The sequence below is a fragment of the Cylas formicarius genome, unplaced genomic scaffold (assembly GCF_029955315.1).
Source record: "Cylas formicarius isolate icCylForm1 unplaced genomic scaffold, icCylForm1.1 PGA_scaffold_1__22_contigs__length_36826433, whole genome shotgun sequence".
NCBI classification, from domain to species: domain Eukaryota; kingdom Metazoa; phylum Arthropoda; class Insecta; order Coleoptera; family Brentidae; genus Cylas; species Cylas formicarius.
Window position 1 is genome coordinate 15,839,081 of NW_026844264.1, and position 24,418 is coordinate 15,863,498.

Below are 24,418 nucleotides of genomic sequence, written 5' to 3' on the forward strand. Positions count from 1 at the left end.
ATCTATATATCTAATACGCCGCGAATTCTAAAGAGCTAATATGTTTGTGTGCTGTCGATGTATTTCTAGATTTATTAATACATTTTTATTATAGTGTAACTCATAATTTTGTATACAGAAATCGCGCTGATAGTCGGATACTTAAATCACATCATTCACCCGGTTTTAAAATTATCTGTATTTAATTGACTACTTTTCAGAGTCACAATCTAAATCTCTCAGCCAAAAATGAAAGACCTTACTGTTATTCGTCTTTGAAATTACCTACCTACCTACTCATGTAAAATGAAACGGAAACTGACTCCGTTTGCCAGCGCAATACTTCGTAAGTACAAAATGTCACCGACCAAATATCAAAATTTCTTCGAAAATGTAATATCAAATACTTGTATCTAACCCTATGAAAGGAAAATGTGCGAAACCATTTAAACTGTTAAGCTATAAACGGCGCCACGGGCTTTCATCTCTCACACATTTGGGATTCAGTCATTCATTCCCCTTTGCTCTGTGCTCCTCAGTTATTTAAGGTGTATACAGGGTGGGCCGAATATTAACCTTCTTATTTTAAACGCATCACCTTGCATAGTATTTCATTTTTGAACTCTAGACATGTTTTGCGAGTAATATCTTATATCTAAGTCTAACCGTTTTCGACATATTTAATTTTATATCCGGAATCATTTAGTGTTCCAGTTGAGTAAGCTTTGTTGTAGACAATAGACTCGAATACCGGACTGCATAAGAAAATTCGATTCATATTAATACAGGGTACGTGGAAAATAACCAAACTAACGAAAACTTTTTTTTAAAACGGAAACTACCTATTATTATCTTGTCATATTTAGCATTAAAAATTAGGGCAATTTTATTAAAGGTTGTATATGCCTAACATTTTTAGTTTTTGAAATATTTTCTTTTAAACATTTGTCAATCGCAAATAATATGCTGTTGCCATACAAAGTTCAGTTAGTGTAAGGTGGCTACGACCGCGTTTGAACAAAACAAGTGCTAAAGTGCTGCCACCATGATTTACCGTTTCATAGTCGACCATAATGCTGCCGATGCGCTTTTGATGAAAGATTATGTAAATGAAAAATAACGTCGGTGAATATTTTACTAACGAACGATCAATAAAAAATTAATAGCTTACAAAATATAATAATTAATGTAACAGTTGTTCAATATTTCCTATACTTTAAGCAATGTAAGTAATATAAAGGGTAGTATAAAGATTGTTTTCTCTTATATTAAATTTCTCGGCAGTTGACGGTTTATGTTTGTAAACTAAAGCTTTAAGTGTACCCCACAGAACAAAAATCTAAGAGAGATAAGTCAGGACTTCTGGCTATTATAAAAGGATGGATAATGTTTAAAAGGTCTAAGTGGTGTTGAGAACTTAAGTTCTCATCAAAAAGACTGGACCTATTATTCTGAACCTCCAAATAGCGCACCATACTTGGACAGAAGTTCTACCTGATCCTGTAACTTCCACATGTTTTTTATTATTCGGGTGAAATATTCACGGGTCTCTGTAAAATGCAACAAAATATTAAGTTGGCCTTTTTTATTTTTCTTTCTTCATGGTTCCGTATATTCTAAAGTGTTGGTAAATCCTGTCGAAGATATTTTTTTCTGGACGCCTCCTTGATGGAAATTTGGTAATATAATCTCTAAGAACCAGGGTCCGGTTTTCATTGTTCAATATGTAACTTTCTAACAAATCAATCTTTTCCTCTGTGGTAAACATGATACGCAAGCAAGCGAATAAATTAAATTTATAAACGATAAATAAATAAATCAGTAATGTGTAAAAAAAATATTTGAACTTAGACAGTAATCGACAACAAAACACACGTCCAAGAAGGCAGGGTCCTAGCACTTGTTTTGTTTAAGCGCAGCCATAGCCACCTTACACAACAGAACTTATGGCACGGGTATATTATTTGTGATAGACAAATGTATGGAAATTTCTTATGAAGCCTTATTCGAGTCTTTTGTCTATAACAAAACTTACTAAAGTGAAACATTAAATATTTCCGAATAAAAAAATTGGCAGACATTAAACGTAATTTTTTGCATAAAAAATTAAAAATGTCAAAAAGGATTAGACTTAGGTATACGACATTATACACCAAACATGTCTAGAATTTTGTATAGAATTCAAAAATGAAGTAATACACCAGGTGTTCCGTTTAAAATAAGAAAGTTGATACTTGCTCACGAAAAATGAAAAACATATACAACATTCAAATAAATTGAAGATATGTAATACCCCCATTAACTTTTGTGTGTAACTTTTGGCTCCATCTTCTGAGATAAGGAAGCGTCCCAAAATAAACGGCCCACCCTATACAGTTTCACAGTATGCCTGGCGCAAATCAGCAACAAAGATTTTAAACCCGGTGCAGGAGAAATCCAGAATTTTATTTTATTTTTGTAACTCTTTGTAACCAACCTTGTGGAACTTGTGGTTCCTTCTAGATGCAATAAATGATGTCATTAGCTAAAGTTAAAATAAAATATTAAAAATTTAAAGTGAAATGGTTTTTGTTGGTAGTACTGTAGGTAAAATGTGTTTCTTATTTACACCATTTATCATCGTGATTTATTAAAAAGAAAAACCCGTATATTTGGCGATTGTTACGCTAAATACCGTAATACGTAAGAAGAACTGAAATTCAGAGACAAGAGTTAAAACGCATCCCATACGAACGCTAGCACAAGTCTAAGTTATATTACGGTTTCCTATTGATGTGGCTGGGACGCATAGTTTCTCGACGGAGCCTGTTTTCGAAACAACTAGTTCATTCCGGCCCCACTAATAATACAAAGTTATATTAAAACTTGCTATTAGTCAACGGAGGGCAAAATTTCTCGTTACCCCAGTTTGCGCATGTTAAATAAATATTTGCATTTCGTATGCACCAACTCGCTAATCCATTTAGAATTTTCAGAAATATAACCGATGATGTTTTTTTAGAAGAAAATAAGTATGGATATCGTGCGGCCTTGTGTAAAACCGAAATCTAAGTATAATTTGTCGTTCGTTTCTGAAAAAGTTTTTGTTCATAGCATACTTTAATTGTTTTTAGATTGAACCCGTTTACCGCAAACTCATTAATATACACTTTTTAATGATAAAACCGCAAAATCCCGAAAAGTGGCTAGTTAACGGGCGAATGATAAATATTTTGATAAAAATTTAACAAAAGTAATTTTAATTAAATTCGTTATTTTATATTTTTTTGTTATTAATACTGCCTATATAACAATATAAACTGATAATATTACAACAACAGCAAATATATTGTGTACAAAACATGAGTTTTTACAGCGTAAGACTCGCGATGCTCGTAGCTCCTTTACAAAGCCAAGCCAAGCGACCGGACAATCTTTAGTTCATTACTGGATGTCGTAAATTGACTCAGGAATTTTGTTTGTTAGTTTTGAAATCCGCATCTAAAAATGGTAGCAATATAGCTAAGACATACGGCACAACTCTGCAGTATACCTAGTTTTTGAACATTATAAAGGCAAAAAACATATTTCGTTACATTTTTAGAACCACTATATATTCAATTTTTTTTTCAAAAAAACTTCCACAGGCTACTGTAATACTTTTTACAAAACTTCTGGATTCCTCCTGCATCGGTTTTTGCTCAGTCGAAATTGACTGAAACAGCAGTCAAGCTCTGAAGAAGCCAACATGATGATTGGCGAAACGTCAGCAATTTTGACTCAGCAAAAACCGACGCAGGAGGAATCCAGAAGTTTTGTAAAAAGTACTACACATTCAGACTCAAAACCTCTACATTTTGTTCCATTTTCAGATGATGTATATGTTTATTTAAGGGCATTTAGAAACATAATATTTACCAAAAATGTTGAATATAAGTGAGCTTTGTGCGGGGCAATCTTGCAATATATTGTTATATTCTAAGGGGTTCCAACGTCTGGGATGATCGAATCGGATGATGAATCGAATCGAAACGTCAAGTTCTCTGCGGTACATACGTCCAACGAAAGTAAAATGAATAGACTAGTCAAAGAAAAATCGTTTACAGAAGCATAAAATTGTAAAAGTGTTTCAACTTTTCCAGTTGATTCAACTAAAATAGGCCAATTTTTTACAAAACTGGATCGTAATAGAATGTTAAATAGCACAAACGGTAATATAAGTAACACTAAATAATATAAACTAGATTTAATAAATTAGTTTGAAAAAATTAAATAAAAAAGTTTTAAAATAACACAACTTTTCACTCTTCTGAAAAATGTTACCTTTGTTAGCAATACGCATAATGTAGCTTTGCAGTCGAGTTAAAAACTATCCTGCTTCTCCTAGAAAGCCAATTTGCGTCCCACAGATAGAAGTTCATTACAAACTTAATAACCCTAATACTGAAAGCTTTTAACGGAGGGCGTAGTTGTGATATTCATGTGGAAAATCATAGAGCAAAACTTCCATTTAGCTCCATTTATGAAAATGACCCATAACTAACCATAAATTATTTATTTATATATATATATATATATATATATATATATATATATATATATATATATATATATATATATATATATATATATATATATATATATATATATATATATATATATATAGAACTGAAATTCAGAGACAAGAGTTAAAACGCATCCCATACGAACGCTAGCACAAGTCTAAGTTATATTACGGTTTCCTATTGATGTGGCTGGGACGCATAGTTTCTCGACGGAGCCTGTTTTCGAAACAACTAGTTCATTCCGGCCCCACTAATAATACAAAGTTATATTAAAACTTGCTATTAGTCAACGGAGGGCAAAATTTCTCGTTACCCCAGTTTGCGCATGTTAAATAAATATTTGCATTTCGTATGCACCAACTCGCTAATCCATTTAGAATTTTCAGAAATATAACCGATGATGTTTTTTTAGAAGAAAATAAGTATGGATATCGTGCGGCCTTGTGTAAAACCGAAATCTAAGTATAATTTGTCGTTCGTTTCTGAAAAAGTTTTTGTTCATAGCATACTTTAATTGTTTTTAGATTGAACCCGTTTACCGCAAACTCATTAATATACACTTTTTAATGATAAAACCGCAAAATCCCGAAAAGTGGCTAGTTAACGGGCGAATGATAAATATTTTGATAAAAATTTAACAAAAGTAATTTTAATTAAATTCGTTATTTTATATTTTTTTGTTATTAATACTGCCTATATAACAATATAAACTGATAATATTACAACAACAGCAAATATATTGTGTACAAAACATGAGTTTTTACAGCGTAAGACTCGCGATGCTCGTAGCTCCTTTACAAAGCCAAGCCAAGCGACCGGACAATCTTTAGTTCATTACTGGATGTCGTAAATTGACTCAGGAATTTTGTTTGTTAGTTTTGAAATCCGCATCTAAAAATGGTAGCAATATAGCTAAGACATACGGCACAACTCTGCAGTATACCTAGTTTTTGAACATTATAAAGGCAAAAAACATATTTCGTTACATTTTTAGAACCACTATATATTCAATTTTTTTTTCAAAAAAACTTCCACAGGCTACTGTAATACTTTTTACAAAACTTCTGGATTCCTCCTGCATCGGTTTTTGCTCAGTCGAAATTGACTGAAACAGCAGTCAAGCTCTGAAGAAGCCAACATGATGATTGGCGAAACGTCAGCAATTTTGACTCAGCAAAAACCGACGCAGGAGGAATCCAGAAGTTTTGTAAAAAGTACTACACATTCAGACTCAAAACCTCTACATTTTGTTCCATTTTCAGATGATGTATATGTTTATTTAAGGGCATTTAGAAACATAATATTTACCAAAAATGTTGAATATAAGTGAGCTTTGTGCGGGGCAATCTTGCAATATATTGTTATATTCTAAGGGGTTCCAACGTCTGGGATGATCGAATCGGATGATGAATCGAATCGAAACGTCAAGTTCTCTGCGGTACATACGTCCAACGAAAGTAAAATGAATAGACTAGTCAAAGAAAAATCGTTTACAGAAGCATAAAATTGTAAAAGTGTTTCAACTTTTCCAGTTGATTCAACTAAAATAGGCCAATTTTTTACAAAACTGGATCGTAATAGAATGTTAAATAGCACAAACGGTAATATAAGTAACACTAAATAATATAAACTAGATTTAATAAATTAGTTTGAAAAAATTAAATAAAAAAGTTTTAAAATAACACAACTTTTCACTCTTCTGAAAAATGTTACCTTTGTTAGCAATACGCATAATGTAGCTTTGCAGTCGAGTTAAAAACTATCCTGCTTCTCCTAGAAAGCCAATTTGCGTCCCACAGATAGAAGTTCATTACAAACTTAATAACCCTAATACTGAAAGCTTTTAACGGAGGGCGTAGTTGTGATATTCATGTGGAAAATCATAGAGCAAAACTTCCATTTAGCTCCATTTATGAAAATGACCCATAACTAACCATAAATTATTTATTTATATATATATATATATATATATATATATATATATATATATATATATATATATATATATATATATATATATATATATATATATATATATATATATATATATATATATATATTATATATATGATGACACTATATTCCGGAATATCATCCGTTCGCTTGTTGAACTCCGACTGGGATCCTGCAGACGTTTCGCCAAAATCTCACTTGGCATCTTCAATGTTCGCGCTCCGAAAATACTTCGAACACTCGGAGCGCGAGCATTGAAGATGCCAAGTGAGATTTTGGCGAAACGTCTGCAGGATTCCAGTCGGAGTTCAACAAGCGAACGGATGATATCCCGGAATATAGTGTCATCACATTTTTCCATCCGTGAATCAATACGTGAAAAAAAAAAAATATATATATATATATATATATATATATATATATATATATATATATATATATATATATATATATATATATATATATATATATATATATATATATATATATATATATATATATATATATATATATATATATATATATATATATATATATATATATATATATATATATATATATATATATATATATATATATATATAGACAGAAAGTTTTACTTTTTAATACGGTTTTTCTATTTTTTCTATAAGAAAGAGTGTTAGTGGCACCACAGTAACAACAAAAAGAAAGGCGTCATGGGTTTTAACTTTCATTGGTAGTTGTGTATAGCATTTCTGATTTTTTGATCTCATTAGTGGAACTTAACTAATGTAGAGCCTGGGCTAATAAACACCTAAATACACTATACTGTAGGTATCTAATAATGTAATACTATAGGTGATGACTTTTTTTTAAGATATTATTTACCAATTTTCCTGAAGTAATTATCAGTCAAATTTTACTTGATTTGTTCAACTACCACGAATTTTTTTTGAAAAAGTGACAAATTTGACTTCAAATTAAAACTAATATGCAAAAGGCACCACATAAGAAAATCTAATTCCGTTAGATTTAGTATATCTATTTATTATTGGTTTTAAAGATATTGAGCACTTCACTGTACAATTGGTTTTGGAATGTAATTTTTACACTTTTATAGAATGTTCTAAACTATTTATTTTTCAAATTTAATCGTTTAGCTTAATAGAACATTCTAATGCTGCGTGTCCCTTTGGAAATTATAACTTTGATGAGCTGCGAATTTTTGAGTCCACCCATCTATAAAAATAATAATAATAATAATAATAATAATAGTAATAATAATAATAATAAAATATAATATTAATAATAAATAGCCTCTATTATAACAAAAAAAACAATATACAATATTAATATTTTTCAACGAAAAGTAAACAGGTAGCTCAAAAGCGATGCAGTCTAGCTTTAAATAGGTACTCTACCGAACCGCCAAAGAACTATTTATTATTGATATAAAAAATGGATGAACAACAAATAAAATATGAAAAATACCTGCAAAATCGGAACTATAGAAAATGCAATTGAAGATAAAGAATTTGATAACTCAATATAATCCCTTGCTAATAATATAATTAGCAACACATTATTACGAAAACTGTATTTGTAACAAAAGATCTTTGTACCTTTTTGAAGTCAATTAAGTTGACGATATGCAGCAGATACATGGCCATATTTTCGAAGACCCACAATAAAACGAACACAAGCATTCTGCAACCTTTGGATACGGCACTTACACTCGTTGTCAAGAAAAAAACTATACACTACATCACAGTACTTAAAATGTGAGAGAACAAGTGACTCACATAATTGTTTCCTTAGTCTAAAATTTAAAATATTCTTGTTGCTATATAAGATTTTTAGTGAGAACTATGCCTTTTCAAAGATATTTTTTAAATATTCAAGAAATCTTAGATCGCAATCTATGATCACCCCCAAATCTTTTGCTGAATCGACAACGGAAAGTTTAATATTATCTAACATTATATTAATATTTTGTTTAAGTAACTTCATTTTTATTTCCAAATATCATTAAATGGGATTTTGTTGCGTTTAGCTTTAAATTATGACCACGAGAAAGTTCACTAATCCTGTTAAGATCATGATTTATAAATACCTCTGTATCCATGCTATTATTAAAATCAAAACAGCAATACAATTGAGTATCGTCGGCATATGCCTGAATTTTGCAAAAATTCCCACCCTTTATACGTTCAACAAATATTAAGTTTAATTGTTGGTAATATAAAACTTTACCCGTAGAATAAATTGGATTTAGAATACACCGAGTTTAACGAATACGGTGAAATCTCCATGGTCCGTGAATTTAGTTTTGCGAAGCTAATATTAATTTGTACTGTACGCGGGCCTTCATTATTAATAGAGATTAATTAGATAGCATATTTGAATTTGTCCGTCTACGTTATCCCTCCAGAATATGCATGAGGTATGCCGTATATTCATTAATAATTGATAGGAACGACAAATGCTATGCGAATGCCCTTCCGCAGTTTAAGATAAATTTTACTGCATGAACTTCTTTGTTTTATCAAAATTTCAGTCAACACCAATTTCAGAAGGATGCTAAAATGGAACGCAAATTTCAACACTTACTTGAAATTACAAAAATCTGAAATGAGGTGAAAAATTCGGAACCGTTAATATTTATCATCCATCTCTGCAGTCATATGGCTAGTGATTATTAGAATATTCTTGCTTATTGGTGACTAAGCCGCTAAACATTGTTGCTTTAAATGTCACTTCGTGAACACGAAACATCAACCCATCCATCCAATTCTATCAACGAGCAAGCAATATGAAATTTATATCGTCGCGTAGGGTACACATTGTTGGAAAGTTGCTTTACACGAGAGTCAATTAGGAAATTCCACTGTTCTGCTTATACTGCTTAGTTATGGTTACATCTGGTTATTATTGTTTAGCAGTATATGGTGTAAGAAACGATATTACTTATAAGATACCTTCACTATCGGGTGAGGTTGACTCTAGAAGAGCATTATTTTAATAGAAACAGACTTTGTAAGGAAGCATATTGTTCTTCTTGGCCGGGAATAAATGATTTCTTGGAGTGTCCTTGCTCCGTCAACTTCTGTTATTCGCTTTATGTTTTTCCAGTCTTGAGAAGCACCCTTTGGAACTTTAATATTGTTAACGCTTTGAATAGCGTTGTTATTTTGTGAAATATAAATATGTGAACTAGTTTTAAATCGTAGGACACAGCAGTCCAAACTTTGATTCTGGATCAGCTTTTATTAGAGAGTAAACTATACGATAAGTTCTTGCGGTCTGTGGTATTTGGGGGCGCGTGAAAAGGGAGCGAAACTTCATCGCGTTATTAGTTGAAAATTGCTTCGTTTTGTAGTTAACATTTCTGCATTCAAAGTATTTTGACCAATTAAGGAACAAATCGCGAACTTTTCCCTTACGAATAAAATTTTGCTCCGGGCGAACCGGCAAAATTAACAAAGTTACGAGGAATTTCGCTCCCGGAATAATCCGGAAGGCGGTCGCTATAATTTATTTTGGGGGGCGTTGACTGTTTTACTACTTTATTTATCGATAAAAGCGTTCAAGAAAAAGCCGGGGTGAAATATCACGAAAAGTTTTAAAAGGCTTGCTAATTAATAAAAAGCTCGAATTATTGTTAATTATGAATTTGGCTTCTCCCGGAAAAGTTTTGTGTAATATTCTTGGAAACTAATGGAATTAGAGTCGATCGCTGCATAATGATCCCCGCGCTTATAGAACACAGTCTCAAATTTATTGGTGCCTTAAAGTTCTTACCGTGTCTTTGTGTTGGGGGTATTACGGCGAGGAAAGTGGATAAATTTATGAATACGAAGCTTAAATAGAAAGCAAGTTTTGCATTGTTGAGGGAAAAGATAAACGTGAAAAATCCTTTTTGTATTCCTTTCTGTAAAATAGCTAATTATACACCGATTTAAGGAGCGTCATCTCACCACGTGAGTTTCTTGTCCCACGAATTCGAGCCCCTTCGGTCATTTCCGGGATGTTACCGTACGGGTTTGGGAGCAATCGGATGATTTCGGAGATTTTACCGCACGACTTGAATTTTGACGTTTGTCAATTCTGACGATCATGTAAGTATGTATTATGTATAAGTATGTATTCGTTCGTGTGGTTTTATTTTTTTATTTTCATTTATTAAACATTCGCTCCGCTCGTGTCAAATAAATTCATGAGTCAAATACCGTTTACCGCATTATAATATATTATATTTTGTATATTCGAAATGATCGATATTTAAAAATTGTCTTATTTCGAATTTATATACAAGGTAAATCATTGTTTGACCACCATACTTTTAACCTTGATTAATTCGTATTACACAGTGGCAGAGTAATTTAATTGTAATTGTAATAAAGCTGTGGAAATATACGAAAATTAATAACACATTTTTAATCTACCTGACTGCATATATTTAGTGACCACGAATTAAAAATGAATTTATTCAATTTTAACCTGCACAACCAATTTTAAAAGCTTGTTATCAAATATCATTAACATTTTACCACTTTATCTTTACGTATGTCGAGTTGGGAAGCAGAGCAAGAATATTTGCGTCAATTATGGAATGGAGTGGAAGTTGAAGAAGAACCAGATGACCAAGAAGAACTCGGTGCAGAGGATGATATACTTGAGGCAAGGGACACGGATAGCGAGTTTGAGCAGGAATGTAATGATTAAGATTCAGAAGAAATTGAACCTCCAGCAAAAATCCCAAGAATTGCAAGTTTTGTTGGGAAATGTGGTGGTACAACATGGAGAAAACATTGTACGAAAAAAACCTCAAGGACCAGACGGGAAAATATTATCGTACGCCTTCCTGGAGTAAGAGATTATGCAAGAAACGCCGTTTCGTCAATGGATTGCTGGTCACTTTTTTGCACCGACAATATGTTGCAATCTATTGTTGACAATAGCAACTTATACTTCGTCACAGTTGCTCCAAACTGTTCTAGAGACAGAGCATGTAAACCAACTGACTCAACTGAAATTAAAGCATTAATTGAGTTACTTTACCTGGCCGGAACACTAAAAAGTAGTAGACTGAATACAAAAGAAATTTGGGACAGAACAGGAACTGGAGTTGAACGATTTTGGGTAACAATGTCCGAACAACGTTTCAGATTTCTTCTTAACTGTTTGAGGTTTGATGATCTATCGACCAGAGACCAAAGAAGGCAATTTGATGAACTAGCTCCCATAAGAACAACGTTCGATTGTTTTGTTCAAAACTGTTAATTCGCCTACTTATAGGAACTAATGCAGCTATAGGTGAGGCTTTTCGAGGACGCTGTGGATTTAAGCAGTACATACCAAGTAAGCCTTATAAATATGGAATAAAGATTTTTGCCTTGGTTGATGCTGCTAAGACATACTGCGCTGATTTAGTTTGACAGCAATCTGAGTGTGTTTATAAACTTAAATGCAATAGAACTAGCAAAACAACATTTAGAACGCCGTTCTTTGGAGCTAAATGTGGCACAAGCTGTACGAGATAGAGGACAGTATTATGCTGGAACTTCGACTAATACCCAACCGCATCAGGAAATTATTCCAGGAACCCGAAAGAGATGTTACTCGATTTTACTGCCAAAGGTGTAAAAAATTTGTACGCTTGTCTCACCTCGTAGCTTGGTGTGCTCCTTGCCTTGATTCTTTGGAAAACCAATAAAAAACAAAATTTCAACTATGTTGTAAACTCGTGCGAAAAAAACTCGTGACTCCAGTGCTGTTTACCACACTTGTTGCCTAATATACTATTGAATTATAAGAACATCTGAAGTGTTCAAGTATTGTCCTACAACGTCCTATAACGTCCTTATCAATGACCAACGGAAACCAACAACTAATAAAAGATTAAATATTTCGTGATTTATAAAATATTAGTTTTGTGTATGGGTATTCCTATTTAATTATTATTTTCCTTTAATCTCTTTTTATTTATTTTGAAGCAAAGCTGATTAATTAGAAAGCGCCAAAATGTTAGGTAGTCTTGTATCTCACGGTGACGCTGCTGGATGAGTTTCGGACAGTTGGTAAAAAATCTATAACGCTTTTTGTATATTAGATAATAAGGAGCTGTAAACATTGTAGTAATGAAAGTGCTTCAGAAGGCTATGACGTAAACTTCCGCACCTGCATTTTGCGCCATTTCCTATTTAAACAGCGCTTTCCAGACACTTTTCTCTACTCGCCAAATGTCCGGGATTCAAATTCAAAACTGTTGAGTTGACGAACTGCCAGCGGCCATGATGATTGTTGAACGCCTCAATGTTGTATCGGTTTAAAGCGTTTAGATACTAAAGATATAGAAAAAAAAATTGAAATTTATTCAACCTGCGCATGCGCGAGATCCAACCAATGACCTTGAGGCATTCAATGACTAACATGGCCTCTGACAGATCGTCAGTAAGTTTAAATGCGGTAGTTGTACGGCAGTATTTTCTCAAAGTATGCCTAGATCTCCTTAAATGTCTGGGAAAACGAGTTAAGTCTATGGGATTGGCTGTTTAAAAACTAAATGGCGCAAAGTGCAGGTTAATGGCTGAAATGTAGAAACATGTGCGGATAATCATTCCCTTCTACACGAAAATATCAATGCTGCTTGCGTCAAACCAATTTTTATTGTAGCAGGACCACTATATTGTCTAATAGCAACGTTCTCTGCGTTGCTTAGACTAGTCATCTATACAGGATGTCCAGAAATTACGTTCGAATAATATAAGAAATTTTTTTCATATGGGCCCGAAAATGCAAAAATCAATTTATTAATTTTTAATTAATTAATTAATTAATTGGAAACAAAGTTTGGAAACAATAGTTTTTTTATTAATCTCTTTAAGAATTCGTGATAGACTAACTTATCCCTAACTAGAATTAAAAAATTAAGTCAAGGGACATGCAATAAATAGGTTTATATTTTTTTCTCCAAACCAAAGTAAGATTTTTTTAAAGTTTGACACCGTTCTTTCTAATTTTTTTCATACTTTTTTCACCACTTAAACTATTAGAACGGTATATCCGGACACCCTGTATATGTTCGTACCACGTACCCAGTACTCTCTGGAATCGTTTTGTTTCATCTTGATTAGTTTCAATAATGATTTGGATATACTAGGTTTAATAAATTGAACAATTTCAAGAATTAGAGTTTTAAATAATAGTGTGATTCATCATTGAGCTTAATCGTATTTTGTTTTTTGTTCATCCTGATGTATTGTTACAAAAACTTTAGGTAGAATTATTTTTATTTTGCCAGAATGTATATAGAGACCCAATGCACTGCGAAATCATCTTTAGAAAAATAGCAAAGCCTTATTAAAAATAATATTTGTTTTTAAAATTTTGCATTTCTGCAAAGTCCTATTTTAAATTTTAAATTCTAAACATTTTGATTCCGCCGCAATAGAATAAAATACAAGCGTTTTGGATAGACTCATTCAAAAGTGGTTTAATTTTAATTGCCATTACTTAATAATTAATTTAAATGGATCAGCCCTTGGTCAATTCACACGCTCAATAGAAATGATAAATAAATTATAGCCCGAGTTAGGCACTTTGTTTTATCATATTTATGTAGTTTGAGCCAACTATGCGTTCGAAAACGATTTCAAATAAAGTTAACTTGAAAGCTTTAATTTAGCTTAGGAGCGTCGGTAGATTCGCTATCGGAGGCCGCTATATGAAATAGAATATCCGTCGAGAAATGATAATTCAATAAATTGGTTTATATTTTTTTCTCGAAACTAAAGTTAATTTTTTTAAAAGTTTGGCACTTTTTTTTTCATAGTTTTTTCACCACCTAAACTATTGGCACGTTTTATCTGGACACCCTGTATACCGATAAGTACGTACCTCGTAGCAAGTACTCTCTGGCAACGTTTTGTTTCATCTTGATTAGTTCGAACAATTTCAATCATTAGAGTTTTAAATAATAGCGCGATTCATTGTTCTTAATTGTATTTTGTTTTTTGTTAACCGTTCCACATGATGTATTTTACAAATAGTATATGTGTAGTATTATTTTTATTTGACCAGAATATCTACAGAGACCCAATGTTATGCGAAATCGTCTTTATAAGAATAGCAAAGCCGTAGAAAAAAATTATTATAAATAATATTTGTCCTATTATAAATTTTAAAACACTTTTATTCCCCTGTAATAGAATAAAATACAAGCGCAAAAGGGGTTTAATTTTAATTGCCATTACTTAATAATTAATTTAAATGGATCAGCTCTTGGTCAATTCACACGCTCAATAGAAATGATAATTAAATTATAGTCCGATTTAAGCACTTTAAATAAATTAATTAAGCTTAGGAGCGTCGGTAGATTTTCTATCGGAGGCCGCTATATGAAACAGAATAGCCCTCGAGAGATGACAATTCATTTTTCGTCGACGAATCCCTCAAGAAAAAAAGTGAAAAGAGCATTTCAGACGGTGAATTGGCATTCTTCTAGACTTCGCTAATCCATAAAAGCCTTATATACCCTTTCGCACTCATTTCTTTGAAATAAGTTTGTAACGTTACTTCAGGGTCGCCTTTAAAATGTAACGAAGAATTCTCGTTTGCCATTTTTCATCATTCCTAATGGATTTTTCTTATTAAAAATTGTCGGCGTCGCGTCCTAGGGAAACCATAATATTTTAGGAAGTACGTAACTTCCAGCCTTGCGTTACTTATGGGTCATTCAATTTTCTTCGTTGGTGTCAACATAAGACAAATGTATTAGGAGAGGGGTGCCCTGCTATGCGTGACTATTTTTTTCTCTTTTTTTATACTTCATAATTTTAAAACAGTACATAACTTTGTTTAACGACATTTTGGTCACAAGTTTAATTTGGCAGAGGAGAGAATGATTAATAAATGAGTGACTGAAGAACAAGACAAATGTCACAACACCATCAGTGGTCAAAATCTTGCAAAATCATCCGATCAATCCAAAACCCGTGAGGTATCGAAAACGTCCTAAATGATTTATCGCAGTGGATAACGAAGCTGATGTGCTGAAGTATTTTTTTTGCGCAAGCTGGATGACTACATAATTGGGTATTTTAGAGTAGGGAGTAAAAGAAAATTATTTTGTTCAGATAAACACAAATTGCAAAAAAAAATTAGGCAGGTTACTTGACATGACATGACTAAAAAGTGGATTCAAGTTTTTGAAAATTTAGAGTATGGGAATTAAACCCTTTACAAAGAATCAAAATATCATTCTTGGCGAAATTTTAGAAATGGCTAATTCGAAAGGGGAATTATGCTCTCTTTCTTAATGCCAGGGAGCCATATATTATAAATAGAGAATTTCGATGATCGTCAAGGGTCCCGCATGGCAGGTAGGGGGCCATGTATTTGTCCTACCGGTGCTTTAGTGTTTAACATTAGAATTATACATATAATGAGTACGATTTGTGATAGCATAGTCCGCAATAAAATAGAATAAAATAGATTGTTCATCTTGCTTGCACTTATGTTCCGTCCTAAATGTCTATCTGATCAATGCACTAACGATCATGATTATATTACTTCGGAGTAAACAGTTCTACTTGGCATTTATTAATTTAACTAGTACGCTCATACTAAGAGATAGATTCATGTATTTTCTATGTAATAATATATCATGTGTTCCTCCTAGGTAAAATTCTCAATATGCGAATATTTAAGTAGGTGAATCTACATGTAAGATTGTTAAATGAACTGCTGTCCGAAAACTCCATGGAATAAAAATGAAAGCAATACCAAAAAAATCGGGATATTAAAAAATATGTATCATACTGTATAAAAAATTCTTTGCCAAGAGTAAATATAGAAGTAAACCATACTTAGTTTGTATTTTATCATGAAATATCTTCATCAGAGCCAAAATTGAATCTGGTACTACTGAGAAAATGATCCTTCGTCTACGCTAATGACAAGCGGTGGTACCGTTATATCAAGTGTATTCTCTCTTTCCCAGTATTCTTTTATTATATTTTATATATATGTAATACAACTGATTCAATTTTCTATGGTTACTGCCTGGAAATATACAACGGAAGAGAGACAATCTTAAAACTTAATAACCCATTACTGCAATTATCTCGCCTGTAGCATTCGGCAAGTTTGTTTTATAATTTTTGACAATTTATAACAATTCACATTTTAGATGATTTTCTAGGTAATTAATCTGCTTATTTTGCACAGCCAATTGATAATTTCTTCATTTCTTGTCGATGCGTTTGGTATACTTTCACTAAGTCTAAAATTATATCGTGCGTTATCCATAATAATTAAAAACCGCCTATTGAGTTTCGGCAGCAATGTTTCAAAAATTTTGTAGTGGAGACTACTGTAATTATCCGGTAATTGGTGCTATCTCTGTCGAGTGAACGACACCGGGGCATAATAGACAAACACAGGTAAATGGGTGGGTTTTGTCCATTCTTAGTATACGAGTGGAAACAGGTAAAATGCTGAGGCAACCTCTTGACTTTATGACCGACTATGCCATCACAAATCGTACCGACTATAGTTATTTTCCGATAGTTATCCGCTCCGCTTTCTAAAAATTATATTATATATTATATATATATGTACATATTATATATGCTATTAATATGTTCAAAGTTCAAAGCCACCGAAACTTTACATTCTACAGACCGGACAGTAATAATTTAAATATAGCACCAATGTTCATATGCGTTTGAAATCTGATGTAATCCTGCACATAGGAACAACTTCCTCTTAACCTGGAAGAAATGATCGGAAGAAAATCTCCAATTAACAGTTCGCAATATTTGGAGAAAATGATAAATATTTACAGTTATAATAAAATGGAGAGTTAGTTTGGAATGCCTTTTCTTCGTACTATTATTTTCCATCCGACAAACGGAAAACTTATACCCACAGTTCGTTATGCACTTAGATTATTACTCCGCAAAGGATAACAGACGCTAAGATAATAACATATTTCATTCAAAGGAAACCATCCTTCTGCATTTTTCTCGGTAGAATCACGCTCGGATGTCATGCAAAGCTTCCCAATTTGTTTCTGTGAGGAATTATCATATATTTACATACGTTTTATTCTCTCCTCGGCCGTTTGAACGCAAAACACAACCTCTCCGGTTGAACATGTTATAAAATTACAATAATAAAAATGGAAAAGACATCCCCGAATATTTTTCTTGTTTGGCAAATCTGGCAATTAAATTAGGGGCGAGATTCAAGGTTTTACCCAAGTGTTGAATTATACATGGACCTAATGTGTAGTTTGTAAATTTTTTTTGCAAACCTTCGAGACAGTGAAATTTTAAATTAAAAGATGACAGTTTGATTGATAAATATCTCGAAATATTGGACCAGTTCTTCGAGCATTAACTATACTATATACACGCCAAGAAGTTGCTACAGCCGTAATCAACTACTTATGTCTGTCACTTTGAAATGTATCTGTTTTCACCGCACTATGGTCTAAACATGGCTGCTCTGAAAGAGACGTCAGGTTTTAAACCCCGATACCAGATTTTTTTCCGGATATTACGAAATCGATAAAATCAGTAATGTTCCGTACTTTGACAAGGTAACAAGGACTAGTGAAGAGCACGGACCGAACATAAATATCAACAAAATAGAAATGTTAGCTGAGTCCAAGAATAAATATAGAGGTCAGCTATTTATAAACAATAAAGTTATCGAGCAGGTTACCCACTTTAATTATCTTGGCACAACAGTCAACGAAATTTTACTCAGAATCGAATAATCGAGGAAAGTATTTATTAAAAGGAGAAGTGGAAGGTCTAACATTAGCTAAGGCAACATGAATATTGGAATCATTATTATTCAACATTTTCGTTAATGATATTGTTAACGACCTTGATGTCAGTTTTTTGATATATGTGACGACGTAAAAATTAAAAAAGATAAGAATTGAAGAAGATTGTCTTACTCTTCAGTATAGTTTGGAGCAAATCAACAATAACATGCAACTCAATACAGCCAAGTTTAAAGTAGTCTCTTTTACCAGTATGAGTGCAGGTGTGAAATATGACTATCATTTTTTCGTTCGGAAGTAATAATCGACTCGAAATTATCCTCTGTTCCTCATGTTAATAAGGTAGTGGCAGAAGCCTCAAGAAGATGTGAATTTGTCGTACGTAGAGACTTTAAAAATACAGAATTGATAACAGTATTATATAAATCATACATCAGTTTTAAGTTGGAGTATGCATCAGTAGTTTGGTCTCCTGGATAAAATTGTCATAATAGTAGCCCGAAAACAAAATAACGTAAGTTTCTGAAGTACATATGGTATAAGTTGGACGGAGTATATCCCCCAGATGCAATATAGATTAGCTTATGTGCCTCTTAGTGATCGCTATGATTACTTATACTTACTTGATTATTACTATGATTATTTATAATTTTCAATAACTTGTTTGATTGCTCTGACCTATTTCATAGACTAAATTTTCTAGTTACCCGTATTAACTTTAGACATAGTAATACGTTCTTTCTACCCACACAAAGATCAAATATTTTCAAATTTTCACCTATTTTCTCAATGTGCTCCAAATACATTTCTCGACCTGATTTGAACTTTTTTTTTGCAATCTATTACTAAGGTAAAAACGTTGTTGCCCCATTAACTATAATTATTAATTTAAGTCTTTTCCTATTCTCCTGTATCTTTATTAGGGTTAATGCTTATGTTAGGCTAGACATTAGGTTAAGTTTCGTGATATCATCATTACTTCCAATGCCTCTGTAACTATTTAATAATTTGTATTACAACCTACCTGTTAGTTGCGTTTCATGCCTGTTAAGTAGACTTTTTTTTAAGTAAATAAAAAATAAACATACAGGCGCTTGTGGAAAATTGCTTGGATGGACCTAGTTACAAAAAAAATCGGATTGAGATTAAAAGATCTGGAAGTTCAGTTTACAATTAAAAAAAGAAAATTTGAATTTCTCAGACATATCTTCCGTAACGGCAGATTATTAGGCAGGGACAGGCCGAAGGAACATCGAACGTATAGCAGATTCAAAAGTTGGAAAATTCATGCTGATCCGCTACGTCCCCAGGAGACGCTGTTGGAAAAAAAATGTTCTTTAATGTTGCTAATTTTTGTCATTTTGTAACGTTTGAAGTTATATTTCTCCAAATACCAAAATCTGCAAAAATAATTCCTGTTTTCAATGTATCGAAACTGAATTTGAATGAAAAAATAAACTGAAATAAATGAAGTTATTATACTTTATATACTGCTGCGCATTACAGTCTTTATTAGCACTCAATTAGCATTACTGAAAACTCTGGAATAATAGGGACGAGATTTCAGGGCGGTTTCTATAGCCATTCTACCGAAATAAAAAAAATGCTGATTCAAAGCATTCATATTAACTGGGCAATTATCTATTTTGGTAAAATTTACAACGTGCATTATGTCCAAATGCACAATTTAGGAATCATAAATTGCTGTTTAAACATTCCCATTTTACACAATAATACATTAAATATGTAGTGACAATAATTAACAAAATATCTGACGTCTAGTTATTAGTAATAATTTTAGAGTCAATACGTATTACGCGGAACATATCCGAAAACACGTATGGAGTGATCCGCTGAATTTAATAGATATTAATTTCGTACACGATTGGAACCTATCTTTGATGTTTGCGCTAAAACTATCGGGAAATGTTTACGTTGTGATTTTATTAATTTTGACATGTTGATACGTCAATTCGCATTGACGTTATGCGGCTACGCGGAATTGTGGCCTATTTATTCGGGTTTCTGTTTACAGCTTCAGGAATAATAGCATTGGTTTAAAAAATTTTTTAAGAAAAATGTGCGAATTTGCGAATATAACAGGTGCAAGGTATTATCTTGATTCGGGTTTAAAGGCCGTCGTCGGTTGGAATTACTTCCTAACGTTTCGCTAGCACGAGTGGCGAGTTTCTTCAGAGGTCCTTCCATCTCCGATGTTGGACGTAGACTCAGTCAAGACAAAAACCTGACACCAAGTAAGTGTTTTAGTTGCATTCAAAATGTCGTGCGTAGAAAAATCCGGACCTTAGCGAAAAAAAAAAAACAAAAACAAATAATAACTAACTAACAGACGCGGAAGTAAGGAGTCTCAAAGAATTGTTAGGATCAGATAGTGAAGGTAATCCATTTATTGATAGTGGTAGTGAATATTTTCCGAGTGATATCGGCGGTGGAGGAAGCAGTTCTGCAGAAGACATTGATGAAGAATTTCAAGATGTTAAGTTTAGAGAGTCATCATGATACCTCAAACGAAAACATTCACAATGATAGTAGCACCAAGGACTATAGTGATATACATAAGTAGTGGAGTAAAGGACATGCCATTGAGAGAAAAATCTTCATTCAGCACGTTTCATAATTTCCGAGACCAACAGATATGCTATATAAACAAATGAAAATAAATGGAAAGATCTTTATTGAGATGAGTTTTTCACATTTCGTGAGTTGACTATGATCATGAGTAGAAAAAGAAATCTTGAAATAAAAGAAGATTGGTCTTTTATACTCTTCAGTCTTTAGCCAAAAAATGACAAGAAACAGATACTTACAAATTGTAAAAAAAATTGCATTTTTCAAACAACGAGAATGAATGCTAAAACTGGTGATGGATTGCATAAAGTACGTATCATTTTAAAAATCTATTGATTGATGAAAGTATGATACTGTTCAAAGGATGGCTTCTTTTTAAGCAATATATAAGAACTAAGCGCTTTTGGTATAAACCTGTATGTCTTAATTGATTGTGGAACAGGATTCATGCTAGACATTATTGTCTATATTGGCAAACAGACATATAATCCCGAAGAAAATATTAAAGGATTAGAAGTCACGAGGTATGAAAACGTATTTAAACAAAGGTCACTCCCTGTTTACAGATACTTTCTATAGGAGTCCGATCTTATCATATGTTCTTCACAAAAAAAAATCTTGTGGGACTGTTAGACGTAAAAGACTCCACATGCCGATTCTAAAAGAAAAATTAGAAAAAGATGAAGTATACGGGAAAAGTTCGGACACCTGCCTGGTTTTGAAGTTGAAAGACAGGAGAGACGTGATGATGATAACAACAATGCACAAAAACAAAATGGTTACATACAGACTTGCCCAGTGCCGCTTGCTAAGTTTCAACAAAATTTTCCACATGGAATTTTCAAAAGCTTGCTGATTTTTTTCAGGTTCTTCTATTTAATGACGTTAATTTTTGTTGTTGCAGATACAAATCCAATACCAACAAGCCCACTTCCGTTTCTGCAACTGCTGATATAGCTATACTACAGAACAGACATTTCCCCACATTAGTTCCCTCAACTGAAAAGATAAAAACTGCCTCTAAAAGATGTTTTTCCAAAGTTTGTTGGTTGAAAAAATATATTTTAAATTAAAATAAAGTTATTTCATTAAAAAAAGCATTTTTTTTGCGTTTTTATAAAAGTTCCCACAAGTACATTTCTATGCCCGATATATATGACATTGGCCCAGAGGGTGCGCAAAAAACAGCCGTCTGTGTGGCACTTTTGCGGCAAAATGGTGCCGTCCTGAAAGGGTTAAAATGCAATATGAAATTTTTGCAATTAACCCGAAATCATAGTTTTAAGGGTATTGGTTTCTTAATTTCGAAAATGCGAAAAAACTTTTAATAGCGTTCAGTATAACAATCACAGATCGATAAACTTATTGTACACGATTTATTCATTTACAAAACTTTTCCCATGAGTTCCAGGATTTATATGCCACTGACAAGCGTTACTGCTATTTTTTTAGAATATACACTTATTTTACCATTAAACATTTAAATAAAAAAAAAGATATTTCGAATTTAAGGTTGTTCAAATTCAACCCATCTTTTTCGTTCGTTTTAAATTAAGCAAAAAACGCCTCGAAACGGCATTCTTTTGTTTTATACACTATTTAACAGCTTTAGTGTAGCTCGTTCGTGGGTTTGATTGATATCGGCAGCCGAGAATTCGATTTAAAACATTCCCGAAATATTTCGTCCGTCCGGGAAGATCTACTCCACAAAATGTCTGCATTACAAATAGCGACTTTAATTAAATTTTTCGTTTTACTTTTATTATAGTTCGTTGAACTATCCTGGTATGTTCCACTCCTGCCGCGATCGTTTAGGTAAAAAATTTAATAAGTCCACGTTGTGATGGGTTTAAGGAAATTACTTTTTTTGAGGGCCTTGGTATATTACAAATCGGAGGGTGGGGGGTCGTGATTTATACATTTTTTTAACGGCCTCCGCCCAATGTAATCCGTGTCAGATAGCGAAAAGGGTTGAAAGCGGAATAATTACGATTTGGATTATGTCGACAAACGACCTTCCCCAAATTTACATATTCCAGAAAACGATTCAGTCTCGGAAAATTATCTTTTCAAGGAAAAAACTAAACTGCATAAAAAAAAGTATTTTGCGCAGATTTGGAAGTTTTCTAATATTTGATTTTCCTGACGAGTGCAATTTGTAATTTATAGTTTTCGAAGAAGTCACGTGCCAGCGGATTCGAAAAAATATTTTTAAGAAATTTGTAGAAATATTTGCCCTCAACGGCAGCAGTGACGTGCATTACATATAGGTAAAAAAAGCATTGCCTACCCTTCCGTACCTATTTAAAATGACCTACATATTTTTATTTTTCTAAATAGTAAGTTAGTATAGTCTTTATTACGGTTGCATCCCATTATTCAAAGTCGAACGCACGGCCAAAACTTAACATTAACATAACATATTTAAATGGGCAAGCAAAAGCACTGCGTTACTGCAAGCAATGAACACACGAAAGTAGTCGGGACCGACCGATCCGTCGGATGCACTGCGATACCGCGGCCCGCAGCATGCGGTATTGCCATTGCCGATGTATTACAGAACTATATAAGAAACGGTCCCACGTTATTTTAGGTAAACGATCAATTTTATGATGTTTTATTAAAATGTGTATTATGTAGCAAATTAGAAATTTGGTTGTAAATCATCTGTATATTGTTTCCAAATGATTTCATGACTGCAAAATCATTCTGCCATAAAATATATTAAGCAGTGCTAATTGGAAATCTGGCGATATTGTTTTTGAGAGATTATTCGTATTGTTTTGTTGGTTTTTGGCGTGATGTCTAATGAAAAGTAAACATTTTGGAGTGTGAGTGCAGTGCTGATGTGAATTGCATTAAAAAATTGAAGACTTTGGCATCGTTCTTCTGCCGAATTCACGGGTTTAAATGCCTATGAAATTGTCATTTTTTGTCAAGAGAAAAAAATGTGTCACGCATTTCCAGAACTAATAAAATTAGGAAAATTAATTCTCACCATCCCAACCAGTAGTGCGTCAGCAGAAATATCTTTTTCTGGCCTAAAAAGAATTCATACATATTTAAGGAATACGCAAGGACAGGCAAGGTTGAACAATTTAACAATAATTTCGTTAGAAACTGGACTTTTACAAGAATTAAAAAGGACCACAAAATTTTATGATGACGTATTGAAAGAGTTTCTGAAAACAAATCGCCGTTTTGAATTAATCTATAAATAATAAATTTATTTGCTGTTATTTGATTTTTATTTTATTTGAGCTTAAAGTTAAAATATGTTAAGTACATTTTATAATATATCCACGTACATTGTACATAATAATGTATTGTGTTGTGCTGTATGTAATACATGCGTTTCTTTTGAGTTTTTCGTTTTTTTTGGTTCTGTTGCCTACTATACGCTCTATTTTTTATGTCCTTTATGGGAAAACATAATTAGGGAGTGGCACTCCAAAAATTTTTCGCCTGCGGCGCTATTTTTTTTCCCCTTGCCTACCCTGCAACACATTGTACCGCACGCCACTGAACGGCACCAATTTGAATAGGTTTCTGAAGAACCAAGGACATTAAAAAAAATTACACGCTGATTTTG

General features: G+C 32.8%; 1 protein-coding gene and 1 long non-coding RNA gene across 4 annotated transcripts in view; one reads left to right on the forward strand and one right to left on the reverse strand.

The window, feature by feature from the left end:
• Positions 1 to 10,483, forward strand: part of LOC132697443 (uncharacterized) — a 35,875-nt gene extending 25,392 nt beyond the window's left edge. Inside the window, exon 3 of the long non-coding RNA XR_009618154.1 lies at positions 10,401 to 10,483. This is a non-coding gene — a long non-coding RNA (uncharacterized LOC132697443). The remainder of the gene's footprint in view (positions 1 to 10,400) is intronic.
• The window catches only part of LOC132697019 (uncharacterized), a 286,016-nt gene that overhangs the window by 126,813 nt on the left and 134,785 nt on the right, over positions 1 to 24,418 (reverse strand). The window lies entirely within an intron of this gene.